We start from the raw sequence: 17,086 nt of genomic DNA on the forward strand, positions 1-17,086 counted from the left end.
GCTTTATTGCTAATGGCTTGCAACACTATACTGTGACTAAGTCACTGCCTGACTAAGCATCTTCTTCCTTTGTCATTCTATGATATTGGATGTTGTCTGTATTTCAAGGCCACAGAAGTAAAAGCAGCTCTTCTTTTTAATTGTCCCACTGATGCACAGGCATCACTGATAAGTAGAAAACAAGACAGCTTGCCTCTTGGAAAAGTGTTTCTAACTATATGCAGAAACCAGCGTATCACCGGCTATGTAAGTGCTACTCCTGTGCCCAGGGCTGGCAGAAGCTGTTCCAGAGAGCTCTGTAGCAGCCATGGAGAGCTTTGTACTCACCATGGGCAACTGCTGAAATAATTCAGGAATCCACATAGAATCATAGAAGAGTTAGGGTTGGAAAGGACTTTAAGATCATCAAGTTCCAACCCCCCTGCCATGGGCAGGGACACCTCACCCTAAACCATGCCACTCAAGGCTTTGTCCAACCTGGCCTTGAACACTGCCAGGGATGGAGCATTTGCAACTTCCTTGGGCAACCCATTCCAGTGCCTCACCACCCTCACAGTAAAGAACTTCCTCCTTATATCCTATCTAAACTTCCCCTGTGTAAGTTTTAACTCGTTACCCCTTGTCCTGTCACTACAGTCCCTAACGAAGAGTCCCTCTCCAGCATCCCTATAATCCCCCTTCAGATACTGGAAGGCTGCTATGAGGTCTCCACGCAGCCTTCTCTTCTCCAGGCTGAACAGACCCAACTTTCTCAGCCTCTCCTCATACGGGAGGTGCTCCAGTCCCCTGATCATCCTCGTGGCCCTCCTCTGGACTTGTTCCAACAGTTCCACATCCTTTTTATGTTGAGGACACCAGAACTGCACACAATACTCCAAGGGAGGTCTCATGAGAGCAGAGTAGAGGGGCAGGATCACCTCCTTTGACCTGCTGGTCACGCTCCTCTTGATGCAGCCCAGGATACGGTTGGCTTTCTGGGCTGCGAGCGCACACTGAAGCCGGCTCATGTTCATTTTCTCATCGACCAACACCCCCAAGTCCTTCTCTGCAGGGCTGCTCTGAATCTCTTCTCTGCCCAACCTGTAGCCGTGCCTGGGATTGCTCTGACCCAGGTGTAGGACCTTGCACTTGCAATGGTTAAACTTCATAAGGTTGGCATCAGCCCACCTGACAAGCATGTCGAGGTCCCTCTGGATGGCATTCCTTCCCTCCAGCATATCAACTGAACCATACACCTTGATGTCATCGGCAAACATGTTATCATTAAGCTTAATTAGATATAGGGAAGAAAACCCCAAACCACCTAAAACTCTCAGCACTGCAGTTTGCATCAAAGGAAATCCTCAGCTTGGTTTTGGTCTCCAGTTGCTCTTTCTTTACTGTGACCTTCGCTATGCAAGGCGTGCTCCCAGATTTGGGTTAAGACACTAGGATATTTAGACCATAGCTAGGTAAGAGTTGTTTGTGTACTTTCTTGTCATACAAATTACTGTATTTTTTCATGCTACTGCAGTACTTAATCCAGTAAGAAGGTAATTTCTGAAGCAGGTGAGAAAATATAATATACAGACATTTTGTTACTATAGATACACTGACATTGTGTGCGAATATAAATCAGGATTTGGGAAGCAGAGGACATGGATGCGAAAAACGCCATTTGATGGCTGACAGAGCACTTGGAAGCTGGCTTGAGCAGGGTGGCAGCCTGCACACAGAGCCCCTGCACCGAGACCATCATCTGCTGTTGAAGTACAGTGGAGTTTTTCATACATGTGTAAGCACAGGAGGAAATAATATCCTCAGCAACAGCCCCAGCACATCCAGCACACCACCCACACACCACCTGAAAATTACCCAGCAGGCAACAATAGGATGCCTGACACAGGTTTCATTGAAAACAGGCTCCAGCAAAGTGCATGCCTGCATAAGAGGGAGCAGAGAGATAAGCTGTGCTGACATGTCTATGCGAGTGGAAACAAGGAATATAAACTGCACTTTAAAGGAAGTTATTTGTTTTCATGTGTTTAAGGGATGCTGTCAGTCTTTGTGCTCATCAGAAACAAACAGCAAACAAGTTTTTCAGGAAAGTGAGTGTGATCTTAAAAGCATCTGACCGCACATGAGAACAATTTCTGAATACAATGATACTTCTATTGCTTTTCATATAAAGCATCCTTGGGAAGAGCACTCTGTGACAGAGAGTTTACTGTAAAAGCAGGAGAGAAAAAAGTGACTGAAGGACAACCTTCTCATTTCAGTGCTGTAAATATGGAGGTGGCTGTTCTCATCTGGCTTGAAACCCAAGAGACCTTTCACTCAGCACTCTTCCCACAGGCAGCATGCATTTACAGGAAGCACGAAGCGGGGTCTCACACTGGCTGGTGAATCCCCCCCAGGCAGCAGCAGCCTCTGGTCTGTAATGACAACCATGGGGTGACAGCCACACTCTGGACCTTGCACACACTGCATGACTATTGGGATTGTGACTAATCCTTTGCCATCAGCTAATTGTTGCCAATGCTTCTTCCAGTTCAGAGATCACAGGAAGCTATTTCCACCAGGCTGTTCATTTGTATTACTGACTTAATGTTACTTTTCTGACTAATGGTACCAGGTTATTCTGGGAATTAATGTATCAATTGACCATTTTATCAATGGTCTAAAATTCAGTTTACCTTCTTTTGTCTCCTTCATTCAGCAGTGGCCCCCAAACCATTTCTTTCCTAGGTTCAGGGTCAATTTTGATTACTGCAGTGGTAGACTATGGCCTGTGACAGGGAACATGAACAGCAATATCCCAAGCATGTCAGCATCTCAGCTCAGTGTGACTGTAATACAAATTATTTTGAACTCATGGTATGACTACTCAGGGGAACAGACTCTCCATCTCCACCACAGTACCTTCACAGCTCCTGCAGCAAAGCTTTTCCAGAGGGTGAACAACCTAGGCAATCTCTGCTGTTTGAATCATTAGTCTTTGTCAAGTATTCCTTGCTGTGAGAAGATTTCAGTTTAATTTGTGGATCAGATCATTCATATTCAGAGCAAAGGTAGCAGAGCTGTATCCAAACATGATAAATGCTGGTCTTTACTTGCCATGGTATCACTGCAGTTTTGCGATGCTGTGGTTAGAAGGACAGGGACTAAGAATGCCATAGCCCTCCACTGGCATGCTGGGAATGTGTTCAGGGAGTGACATGCAGCCCCTTCGCCCTCGGTCCATATCTCAGCATCGCTGAGACCAGCACTGAACTGCAGGAGCGCCCCTGTTCCCCTGGTGTGAAATACTCTGAGCAGTTTGCAGTGGTAGGAGCCCTGGACACAGGCACTGGGCAGCCTTAGGTCTCCCTCTCCAGGAGCAAAGCTGTTGAAAAAGCAACTGCCGAGACTAGCTGCGAGTTCCTTAGTTCTTCAGAATTTAAGATTGCTAATCCATCACTGAAGAAAAGCTTTCTTATTGCACCACATGACTGCTAGGTATGTGAGATTGCAGGTTGAGCAGTTAAGAGAGCAAAGAGTAGTGAGGAAATAGTTAGAGACAGCCAATCTCGTGGACCTTTCAGAGCCAAGGGGCTTCCCCTGACTCTTTGAACCTAATCCATTTATTAGCTGCTGGGGAGCAGCAATAACCATGTGTCAGTGTTTGCCAGGATTTGTCCCCAATGCCCTTCTCCAAGAGGTGGGGCTGGCACCTCTGCAAAGCCATGCAGAGGCATGGTGTAAAGCTCTTCGGCTTTCCAGGAGCAATTCCAGGACAGTGAGACAAACCAGCTCACTGTGGGGGCCCTCAGCAACATGACAGGTATAGCACAATTTGCCCAGAATAACTAGGACCCGTACTGCACTGAAAAATGATTCTGTGAGGAAGAACGCCAGAGGAGCACAGGCACCTGGCTGTCTCCTGTCATACCCCTGCAAATTGTTGGGATTTAGAAGGTTGGAAGAAGCACCAGGGTGTTTCCTACACCTGGGTGAGGGCAATCCCAGGCACAGCTACAGATTGGGCAGAGAAGAGATTCAGAGCAGCCCTGCGGAGAAGGACTTGGTGGTGTTGGTTGATGAGAAAATGAACATGAGCCGGCTTCAGTGTGCGCTCGCAGCCCAGAAACCAACCGTATCCTGGGCTGCATCAAAAGGAGGTGATCCTGCCCCTCTACTCTGCTTTCGTGAGATCCCACTTGGAGCACTGTGTGCAGTTCTGGTGTCCTCAACATAAAAAGGACATGGAACTGTTGGAACAAGTCCAGAGGAGGGCCACAAGGATGATCAGGGGACTGGAGCACCTCCCGTATGAAGATAGGCTGGGAAAGTTGGGGCTGTTCAGCCTGGAGAAGAGAAGGCTGCATGGAGACCTCATAGCAGCCTTCCAGTATCTGAAGGGGGCCTACAAGGATGCTGGGGAGGGACTATTCATCAGGGACTGTAGTGATAGGACAAGGGGTAACGAGTTAAAACTTACACAGGGGAAGTTTAGACAGGATATAAGGAGGAATTTCTTTACTGTGAGGGTGTCGAGGCACTGGAATGGGTTGCCCAAGGAAGCTGTGGCTGCCCCATACCTGGCAGTGTTCAAGGCCAGGTTGGACAGGGCTTTGAGCAACCTGGTCTAGTGGGAGGCGTGCTTGCTCATGGCAGGGGGCTTGGAACTAGATGGTCTTTAGGGTCCTTTGTAACTCAAACCAATCAACAATTCTATGAGCAGAACCCCAAATACGCAAGGGGACCCAGCAGCTGGGGCCCCGGCGGAGGTGGGAGCGGTGGGTGATCACTGGAGACCCCCGGTAAGAGACTCCCGGTACGATACCTCCGGCCGCTGTTGCTGCGGGGCCGGTGCTGCCACCTGCCGGCCCGGTGCCCTGTAAAGCCCGGAGGAAAACCCTTGCACCTCCCACCTGATTTCCCTTCTCCCCCGATTTCTGCACTGCACAAATTATCCTATATTATCTTTTCTTTTTCAGACTTCTCTGGGACCACGCATATCCCAAGCATCCACACAGCATCCAGCGTGTTTTATCCTGGTTTGTAAGATAAATAGTAGTAACATGTACTATATGTTTAACCCAGCAGATTTTTGAGAAGATACGTCTGAGAGAAATGGTAATCACTTTTTTCCACCTCGAGAGGTTGTTTTAGAAGTGCCTCCAGTTTTTGGCTGTGCCGGTACTGTTGGGACACATATACTGTACAGATGTCTGCAGTCTTGATTTTCCTACTTGCCCAAGTTTGCACCTACCTGAGACTGCACCCGCTCCCTCCTGTCGGCACATCAAGTTTTCTTATACATAGAAAAAGGACAGTGAAAGAACAGGCATGGTGCTCCAAGCATAACATCAGGACATGAGATTGTAAGCATCCAGACTTAGCAACAGAGAGATGCCCCCATGCTCTGTAATACAGCAGAGAGCTCCTGCTTTCTTCTTCTGATGAAAAATGTTCTTAGTCAGAGAGAGGAAGTTGATGCAACACATTAAAATCCTCATTTCCTTAGCCAAAATAGAAACGCCTCTGCGGGTATGCCTACATTGCAGCCAAATTCACTACTATAGCTCCAAATAGTTCAGACTTCATAATTCCCACCCACAGGCTTCTGCTGAGTTAGCAATAGTAGAGGGTAAAGCTACATTGACTCAGCTCTCATCTCTCTGCCATAATTTGGGTCAAATGAAAACAATTTTTTTCTTCATCTTACTTATGGGAAAAGGTGTCAAGGAGAAGACCTTGAGCATTCAGCCAGGAAAACATGGTATCATGCAAATTTTTAATGCATTCCAAATGTCATGACTTAACCGATGTTGTGATTACTTGACAACTGGCAACTAATATCTTGATATCTTATTGTGTGTTTTTAAACAAAAACATTTGGATGTTACAAAAGGAAGCATGGAGTCTTAAAGGAAAAAATGCACAACAGATATTGACAAAATCCCTACTATGTTCACCAGGCTTGGCCCACGATTATTCAGTATTTCTGATAACCTCATATAGTCAGTCTTATTAAAGACTTTTGAAAGCCTGCATAAACTGTGCAAGCTTTTTCCTCTGCTTAGGAAAACATCCAAAGAACTGTAATCAAAGAGGGAGCTTTTCCAAGGTGAGACTGCTTGACCAGGCATCAGATGGCAAAAGCATTTTTATGGATCAAAAATATAGCTCACAAAGGGAAAACACACTAGAAATGAATACCACATTTCTTCATGACAATATGATATGGCTTAATATGTAAAATAAAGAAGACAAAAGGTAAGTTAAAAAAGAAAGATGAATGAGATGACTCTCACAGATGGCACAACATGTAGGACCCATTTCTCTAACACTGGTCATTTTAAGATGCCTAAGCAGGTTGTCTCACCCACTTGGTTTGTGAGGCAAACTAAATTGCTGTGGTGAGGTTCCCGTTTCTCTTCACCGACCACAGAGGGAACCCAGACAGTTTCCACTCCCATCAGTTTCATGATGAGCTGCTTCTCACAGGATGCTTCTCATGTTGGGTTGAGGTGCTAAAAGCCCATCCACCGCCAAGTTTTTTGGTTTTGTTTTCTGCAAAAAGGTGGACTGTAACAAAGGCTAGAATGCAATCCTGCTAATTCAGGTAAGCCATGTCCAGACGGGAGGCTGGACTGTTAGCCCCTGAGTGCACCCTGGGGAATGGTTACTTTTACTGCTACATTTGTTGTCATGTTGTATTAACACAATTAATATGCACAAACAGTAGATGCTAATCTACTCCTCTCTTAGAAGATGCTAATTTTTTTTTGCTGCAATCAGAAACCCAGTTTGTCAAGGTCATGAATCATCTCATTCCTCAGCAGTAGCTGATCCCAGTATGCGCCTAAACCAGCCTCCATTTACTTGTTAATAGTTAACAGTTTATTTCAAGTGCTTGATAAATTCTGGGTCAGAACTAAAAACATTCGAGGGCTCAGAGTTAATGTTTATTTTATCAGGGTGAAAACATGAACCACTCATTTCTGTAGCTTCTTGTGATGCAATTTCATTTCCATTGCAGCCCCTTTCTACAGACACCTCCTACTCTGACTGCACCCCAAAATCTCAACGTCCCACAGAAAGGACAAATGAGCCATCATTTTGATTCCCCGAAATGCCACAGCTTTTAGAGTAATGCTTTAAAACAAGCTGACCTAAATATCAGTTTCTGTTTATATGTAACTGCAGTGGTTTGGGGGCTGCTTCATAAAACCATTCCTTTCACAAAGGTGAGGAGGCTTCAAGTCAGAAACCAAGCACGTGTGCAGGAGCTCCTCCCCGGTAAATGCTGCAAGTGTCTGAGAAATAGCAGCTTTGGGAGTTTCTGATTTCCATTAGTCTAACAGTTTTTTAGACTTCTGGCCTCCACAAGGCAAGAATTTCTACAATGTAATCATGCACTGAGAAAAAACAATTACTTTCTTCCATTTTAAACCTTCTACCACAAGACTGTAATGGTTACTCTCACTTTTGCTAGCTTTTCATCTTTTATAATGGCAATTTGAGGACAGAGGCGATCAGGTAAATGTTTTGTCTGGAGAACAAACTCCACTTCCGTTCCCCGGATTGCTTAAATTCTTCCATTTAAAAAGGCCTTGAGTTTCAAGTTGTTACAGTTCTTGTGAACATACAAAGGATTTCTTACAAATCTTTTTTCTGTCATGATCACAAAATGTACTTATAAAGAATATAAGCACACTGTGAACTTGTGTGGCCTTATCCATCAAAACACAGGCTGTGACCTGAAGCTCAGTGAAATGGAGTGGCTTTTTTCTATCCGCTCTGAAGAATGTAGCTAACAAGTGTTTGCCGTAATTTCTCCACTTGTACTCTATTGGGTTTTATTTCCTTTTGTTGCTATCCATTTTCTGTACATCTACAAGTTAGCTAATTATAACCCTAATCAAAAACTCATATCAGAATTTAAATTGAAGTCCACCCTTCTTCACTGAATAATTTAGCATAGGCTTCACTTAGATATGCTTTTAATTGTTAGTAGTATTCCTAAGTGCTAAGAAAACACTTCAGCACTCAGCTGACCAGCAACACTCTGTGTGATCCGGTCCCTACTTGGCATTTCACTGAGAATGGACATCTTTTTCTACAGTCACTGATGTCTTCCTGTTTTCCTTCCCGTTTTCCTTCCCGTGTGAGTGGATATTCCTATTTATTTTAGTTCTACTCTCTTCCATTCTCGTTTTCCATGCACCTATTCTATGATGAAGCTTTTGTTTTGGTATCCTCTCTCTTCTCTTTTGGTCAACCCCCACCTTTTAATTTCAATTATTTTTTCCATTCAGTTTCATTTGCCTATAGTAAATTAATTTTCTCCTTTCTCCCTTTTCTGATTTATGAGCAGAAATCTTGTTATTTCATTGTAACCTCATCTGAGCTTTACAGAATCACAAGCTTCTTTTTTGAATTAAATAGAAACAAGCTCACTCCAATAATAATATCTTACATTAACATCTCCAGTATGTTCTAAAGTGCTCTTCAGTCTGTTATTTTTACTCCTTAAACAGACAAGCTTTGACACAAACAGGTGTTTGAAGTCAATTAGATTATATCATATTAAATCTGGAATGAGATTCACCTGGCACTTCTGTTTAAATTAGGAATTTAGATTAAATATCAACAAGCATTAATAATTCCTGCAACTTCCTCTATCTCACAGGAGCTGTTTTCTCAGTGTGTTAAAAGGACGCATATAATTCACACTCTATGAAAAATAAAATCTCATAGTAAAGAGAAACTTTTTCCTTGAGCATTTTCATTCTTCCATCCTTTATGGTTCTGAGTTTTCTCTCTGATTTAAGAGTTTCTTGCCTGGGTGTGAAGGAAGGTTGGGATACCTTGTACTCAAAGCTGCTGGAACCAATCAATGATGTCAGGCCAAATACAGAACTGATTTGCTCCCATAAGCAATTTAAGCAATGTTTTGGTGAAGCTGGCATAAGCGTAAATCAGCACAGAACATGGCACTATGTTTCTGCAATGCTCTGAAGATGAAAACATCCTGACAATACTAATTTATTGCTGATAACTAAATAACCAAAGAAAGGCAATTTGTGGTTATGTTTACCTCCCGCCTGTCATTTCAAATGGAAAAAAGCAAGACAGCAATTTTTCCAATAATATTTCCAGAGCTGAAGCCAGACCAGGAGGTACTAAAGCAATTATTTCAGCAGCTTGCTTTTATAAAGGGCATCACTAGCAACAGGTTTAATTTCCAGGTAACTTCCCAGGCTTCCAAGAAACACGGCAGCACTGGAAAGATGTCAAAGCAGTAGCATGCAATTCATATCAATTCAAGAAACAAAGTGCCAGAAAATATACTGCTTCGGCGAATACAATTTGCATCAAATTTTGCCATAACAGAATGACATGGAAGATAATTGCATTATAGCAGGAGAAAGAAGTTTTCATTTCACCTGCAAACAGGAGATACCATTTGTCAGAGGCAATTTTGAAGTATTTTTGCTCTTGAATTTAGAGCAGGATTATGTCTATATAATTAGAAGGGAGAATATTTCTTTGAGGTGGCTGAAGGTCAAATCCCATCATGCTTGTTTATACCTTGGCTATGAATAGTTCCACTGATCTCAATAAGACTTCTGGAGGAGTACCCAAGGTGAGTAATGATGAAAAACTTGATTAATAAAAAAAGAAAGGGCAAAGGCAAAACAGAACAGTTTCATAAGATCAATCAACAGCAAATTTCTAAATACTGAAATTGAAAATGCACTTGAAAGAATGACACAGAAATTTAATTCCCAGAACACTGTGATGTACAAGGATGCACTGGGGAGTGGTACACTTTTTTTGGTCACAAATATATGGTTAAAGACACAGAAAAATAAGGAATACTGAATGCAGTATCTTTATGTAAACTCTTTACAGGATATTACAGTATGGCAATGTTTCAAATGTAATGGTGTTGCTCTTATGCTCTGTTTGAAACACTCTTAGTAAACCTTAGGGTTGTTTTACTGGGCTTTAGTGTCTAGATATAATGTCTAATATAGTGAAAGACATAGTGCATAATACAGGGAATGTCCAACAGACTAGCTATTAACCTAAATATGAAATACTCTGTGTTTTTTGTCTCTTTATACAAAGAAGCTAGGAAGTCTTCTTTCATATTCTAGAAGTGAAAGACTTTCTGTTAGAGAAGTAAATGTTACTAACAAAATCATCATAGCATCCTTTTTTTCTAGTTCTAAACCAGGACTAGAAAAGGATTTGAAAATTTTGTACAGTAAGTTTCTAATCTGAAGGCTACAAACTTAAGCAAAAATTTCCAGTATTACTGTCCAAATGCATGCTGATATCAATTATATTTGCATATTCTAAATTCCTCTGTGATCATCAGTTCTTAATCTCCAGGTCCCATCTTCACAAATCTAAGTAAATCGTGACTGCCTTTGTACTCCTAATTACATTAGAGTTTCCTTTCTGAGTAAGTTATCTGTTATCCACCAATAGCTGGTGCAACCCTCATGCAGGGGCCAGACATAGCCAAATGAAACAAGAGTCCATGAAGGGGTTCCACGTTTTTAGGAGAAATCATTGTGATAAATTTCATCTCACAGTGATCAGTTTACGCCTTGAAGGTCGCAATATTATCTTTCTGTAAGGGATAAAAAGAGGGCAGCTGTTTTTATTGCCAAATTCAAATTATTTTGACCTTTGATAAGTGCCTGGAGGAGAAGTCCCACTTCTCTCTGCATACTGCCAGAGTGGATAGGGAGGAGTTCAAAGAAGAAGGAAAAAAGGGAATTGCAATGGCTCATTCAGCCAAGAGGTGAAATAAAGGTGTAACGACAGGGCTAGAGGTAGGACAAAGTGTAACTCCTGACTGGATGTGATTTTGCCCTGAGGCAAAGTTGTCTGTGGCAGTCTTCTACGGCCTTTTCTTCCTGACCTGGAACAACGCTGACAAGCTTGGCACCATGAGAATTTCTTCATAGGGAATAGCTATGGATTACAGCCTAGAGAAATTACTTAAAATTAGGCTATAAAATGCAGTATTTGTATGCCTGAATGTCCATAGCTATGAGCTGGTCTCAACTGAAAACAGGTCTATTCTGTACATGTCGCTTTTTTCTTAATGATTCACATGATGACAGTATTGAACTTACAAATAAAAATCAAGTTCTTTCAACTGTCACAAGCCTGCATTGTGAAAATAACTTCACATTTAAAGGACATCACTTGCCTTCATTTTGACTCACATGTCATTATTAGTCCCTTGGACAGTGCCAACTGATTCTGCCACACCTGAACAGATTTCTCATAGTGGGCTGCTGCAGTCCATAGGACTTCTCACAGATACATGGGTCTGTTTATCATGAACAAGAATTTTGATGAATTTATAAGCACTAAACAAATTCTCTTTTGGTACCAGTTAACTTACTTCATCCTTTTCATAATGCTCAAAAGAGTGAAAACTTAATACATCTTTTTATAGGCTGTAATTCCGTAACTTCTTGTAGGCATAAAGACACCTGTAAACATCCATGCACAGTCCTCCAGGAACATGGTAGACTGGTAGGATAGCCTTGGGTTCTCATGTATTGATGAAGTCTGATTGGACCTTAAAATGTTACAGTTAGTTAGAAAAAAATCTATGCAGAACTTACATTTTGTGCACTTTCCAGAACTTCTTTCATTGTGATCACGTTGAATCACATTTGCTTTCTGAGTCTTCAATCCTACATTCCCATGTCATTTGGTGAGTATGCCCACACTGACATTCACCCCCCTGAAATTTAAAAAAAAAATTTTTTCTTTCACATACCAGAAAGTCTAGACAAAACTAGAGCACTGATACCTTCATACGGTAAAACATATCAATCTACCTAGGTAGGTACAAAACACTGGAGGACTCGGATGATTTGATGAATGGGAAGTACTAGAAAGGAGTAGAATTTAGATGGCTGGTGGTGTGGACATGACAGGGCTGCTCCCTCCACATGGTGCCAGCTGCCAGCTGTTCACAAACCCGGATTCCTTGTTGAAGGAAGCTCTTTGGAGACCTTGACTCACAGTTGAGCAGTGAATTCTAAAATAGCTTATTACAGAAGGCCTAATGGAGAGTTCCTTCTGAGCCCCTGTTTTCATTTGCATCGCTAGCATCTGTTCATCAGGGAAGAGTTTACTGCAGCTTGGTGTCTGTATCCACAGTTCAGGTTGCCTTATGGTTTCTGAGATCTTCTTTTCTGTTGCCTGTAACACAGGCAAATTCTCTTCGTCCAAGTCAGTCTTTTTTGTGATAAGGATGTTTCAAGCTAGTTGATTTACCCATCTTGTTTTCAGTGCACTGTGATTTGGGTACCTACCAGGCACAAGTAATACAGCGTTATGCTTGTTCAATCCTGGTGAAAGAAACAAGTCCTACAACTGAGGTGCTCCAAGAGCTGCGAGGTTTGAAGAGGGACAGCAGAGCAGGGACATAGAATCAATCACAGAATCATAGAAACATGGAATCATAGACTAGTTTGGGTTGGAAGGGATCTTCACAGGTGATCTAGTGCAACCCCCCTGCAATAAGCACAGACGTCTTCAACTAGACCAGGTTGCTCAGAACCACATCCAGCCTGGCCTTGAATATCTCCAGGGGTGGCACATCCACCACCTCTCTGGGCAACCTGTGCCAGTATTTTACCAACTCCATTGTAAAACACTTCTTCCTCACATCCAGCCTGAGTTTAAAACCATTACCCCTCGTTCTTTCACAACAGGCGCTGCTAAAAAGTCTCTCCCCATCTTTCTTATTGGCCCTTTTTAAGTATTGAAAGACTGCAGAAAGGTCTCCTTAGAGTGTTCTCTTCTTCACGCTGAACAACACCAACTCTCACAGCCTTTTCTCACAGGACAGGTGCTCCATCCCTCTGATCATTTTTGTGTCCCTTTTCTGGACCCTCTCCAACAGGTCCATTTTTTTCTTGATCAGGGCATCTAGGTTGTGGACTAATCTGTAGGGTGAAGAGGAAGAACCTAGTTTAGGATAAATATGTAGACACAGCAGTGGCAATGTGATGAATAGCTCTTTCAGGCTTTGTAGCCTGAGAGTGCACTGTAGTTAGGGCTGTCTGGAAGATGATGAGTGTAAATATTTCTGTTTAATGAGCATGCATGCTCATTTGCTCATTTAGAAGAAAGAAGTCATAAAGGAAGGCAATAAGCAGAAACAAAACCATAAATTGCTGTGCCTCACAAACTGCTGCCTCTTCATAGCTTTTGCAGTGACCTCATGCCTTGCAAAGAGGTGCAACAAATAAACCACTGGAGTGCCAGCACATTTTGAGGATGAGGAATAAGCCTCCCTTATTTCTCATCTCTACTGTTTGTAAGGTCTCGGCTAGGATTCACTAGATAACTAGATAACAACATGCCTCTATTTCATGGATTTGTCTGTGTTTAAAAAGCAGCATGTTTTGTTCAGCAGTTTGTACCTCCTTTATCATTGAGGTCCCAATGAGGACCCCTGTGGTATCTTCATAAGGCTCATCGGGTCATGGAGGTTCAACATCCCAGAAGACAGGGAGACAGACACTGCCAGAGGAGGAAAAAGAGAGACAGACTGAGGTGCTCAACACCAAGGCCACAGCAAACCTGTGGTGTGCTGGGGGCAGCAGTTAAAAGCTGGCATGACAGATAGATATATACCTTCAGCTGCTTGCTCAGCTTGTCTCCAGAAGAAGATCACCTCAGCAAAAATCAACCCTGTTCTGCGACAAACATTTTGCTCCATGTGAACTTACAAAATACTGTTAGCCTGGAGACCAAATGTGGCCCATGGGCAGGACAATGTATATAAATACCTAAGGAAAGCTGGCATGGAAACAGATAAACAGGCTCTAATTTTCTCCTGCAAAATTAGGCAGCTTTCATACTGTGTGACACTAGAAAGACTGAGTTATCCTGACACCAGTACAGTCATTATTGGCTCAGGGTTTTGGCTGGCATCGAAGGTTGATGTTCCCATTCTTGAGGGGGCTTTACTTTAGCACAGAAATTGGGAAGAAATTTTAATGTGTTGTCCACCTCTGTAAGCTAGCCTGAGCGTCTGAAATGCAGAACATCTGGAGACCAACCATGGTGACCATGTCGTCATACTGTCAAAAAGGCTAATGAACCACATCACTGTAATTAAATGGTGTCCTCAGATGCTCTAAAATGAAAAACAAATGCACCCCAATGTGTATAGCCTGCATACCTGTGCTACCCAGACAGTAAAGTATTCTATGTTCCTTCCGTATTGAGCAACTTCTGACATGCTTCATGCCTATACTTACTGTGGTGGAGACCTCCTGCTATAGACAACTCAGTGATTTGGGGAAATTATCTTGCAACAGGCATATGCATCTGAGGGCTACAGACCAAATTACAGGCTCTTCATGTTTTCCCGAATATTTTCACATACACTCTGTTATTATCTGTATTGCATTACAGGCTAGCTATCATGAGCCATTCAACTTGAACAACAAGCAACTTAAATTGCACGCTGTACATTGGAGCACATTTGTACAAGAAGACGACAGCAGCAGCAATAATGAAACACACTGTGCTGTGCCTAGGGAATCTGCTCTCCTGAGGTCAGTGGAAGTTCAGACTGCTGAGGACTTGAGCCTTTAAGGGCTTACCTCAGGAGCATTTCTATATGCCTGGAACCTGTCCACATCACCAGTTCCCTAAATTCTCCCAAGGATCTGAAACAACGCATAGTACCATCCAATCACAGGTAGTCAAGGAGGCCAACAGCTGCTCACGTAGCCAAGAAGGTCAACAGCATCCCAGCTTGTATCAGAAATCGTGTGGCCAGCAGGACTGTGGGGAAGTGACTGTCCCCCTGTACTGGGCACAGGTGAGGCTGCACTTCAAATCCTGTGTTCAGTTCTGGGCCTCTCACTACAAGAGAGACATTGAGGTGCTGGAGCAGGTCCAAAGAAGGGTAACAAAGCTGGTGAAGGGTCTGGAGCACAAATCTGATGAGGAACGACTGAAGGAACTGGGGTTGTTTAGTCTGGAGAAGAGAATGCTCAGGGAGGACCTTATTGCTCTCTACAGCTACCTGTAGGGAGGATAGAGCAAGGAGGTGGCTGGTCTCTTTTCCCAAGTGACAAGCTATAGGACAAGAAAAAATGGTCTCAAGCTGCACTAGGGGAAGTTTAGACTGGATGTTAGGGAAAATGCCTACAACCAAAAGGGTTGTCAGGCATTGGAACAGGCTGCCCAGGGCAGTGGTGGAATTGTCATCCCTGGAAGTGTTGAAAAACCGCGTAGATGAGACCCTCAGTGACATGGTTTAGTGGTGGCCTTGGCAGTCCTTGGGTCCTGCATGTCAGTTACTAACAAAACCTAAAATCCCAGTTGCATTTTCACCCTGTTATTGAAACTGTTTCTGGTCTATCTTCTCTGCATCACTGTTAGAATCTATTGATACCTGTTTTGAGTGCCAGAAAGAGCTACATTTCACTAGCACACAAAAATAACTCAAATACAGCAGAATCTTGGTAAAATACAGAAATTGTTGTAAATGCTTTAACTGCTATGATTTGGTAGCATGGTAAATCAATAATCATACTGAAGCTTTTAGGTATTTTATTAATATGTGAACAGCAAATCAATGCATAAGGTGAGAGTACATGCATGGAGTATCCCTTTACTGGTCTAGATCTTCATGATCAAAACTCTTTGATACAAGATTACTCTTTTCTCTTTCTGAAATTCTATGATTCTATGAAATCGTGCCTGCCACTTCAAAAGGGTGTAACTTACATTGCACATGGGAATTATGTTGCACAGTATCCATGCAAAGAGAATGTCTCTTCATGTTTTCATACCATGCACCCAGAAGAAATCTACTTGCTTTGCATTACTTCTGAGAAGCACTTTGATTGAATGAGTTTCTTTTTCCCAGGTCTGGGATTCAGATGGGAATCCGGCTAGGAAATGGAAATCTGAGGCGCCTGCACACACCACAGCAAAATAGAGACATACAATAATGAAAGTAAAACGCCCTCCCTCACAGAGTATTTCACACGGCCTTGAATCTCGTCCCACATATTGTTATTTTAGAGACTCTTGCAAGAATTTTTTTTCCTCCAAATAATTTAACGTACTTTCTCTTTGGGCATCTTTTGGGCAATGTTTGGTGGGTATCTGATTCTGAGCTGAAATGATGTATCACCAGGTACAGCTGCAAAACCACAAATCTGGGAAGTAAAAGCAGAATAAGCAAAATTAACTGGTCATGGCTTGAAAAAGAAAATACTGCTACACAGCTATTCCTTTTGAACAGGGAGGCAAAAATCAAAGCATCTCATAAATGTGAAGCCTAGACTGGCTAAAAGGAATCCTAACAGTTTCAACATGAGGCATGCGAGAGTGAGGATGTGTGTTCATTTATTATGAAAAGTGCTGTTCATTTATGAAGAGTGCTGCAATCTGAAGGCTTTCATGTGGGGAGGGAGAGGAAACAACTGGTCAGCTCTCTTCAAAATCCTGTAAGAGTTGTTTCCCCTCCAGTCTACACATTATCCCTTTCCATGTTTCCCAGGGTCTACACGTGATGCCTTTCTTTGCCCAAAATTCATAACATGTCCTATTAAATGTCCTATTTATGTCCTGTTAAAATGTTTTCCCAGATATGCCTGGTGCAAAGAGGATTGATGCAAAAACGATAGGTTAGATCTCTAGGTATTTAAAATCGTTTCAGTTCTGTCACCTGAACTGGAATTAAGCTGAATTACAGCAGCTGAGCAACTGCCTGTGAAGGTGGGTAGACCTGTCACTTGGAAAATAATCCCTGGTTTTCGCACACAATCCGGCCTCTTTCTCACCAGGGTTTGACTGGCTGTCACAGCTCCGCGGGAGATCGTGACTCCGGAGCAACTTTTTGCTTCTCCGCCTGCTAACTGCGGAGGAGTCGGGAGAAGTGGGCTTTCTGCCTGGGGACCAGGAGAGCCGGGTGACTTTCTTACTCCGTCCGGGAGAGCTCTGGCACCCCCGGGGCGCAGCAGCAGCCTCCGAAGGCCCGGCGTGGCCGAATTCCGGCCCGAGGAGCAGCCGGGCTGCCGCGGGGGGGAACGGGGCG

Source organism: Psittacula echo (assembly GCF_963264785.1).
Source record: "Psittacula echo genome assembly, chromosome: 3".
Lineage (NCBI taxonomy): Eukaryota > Metazoa > Chordata > Aves > Psittaciformes > Psittacidae > Psittacula > Psittacula echo.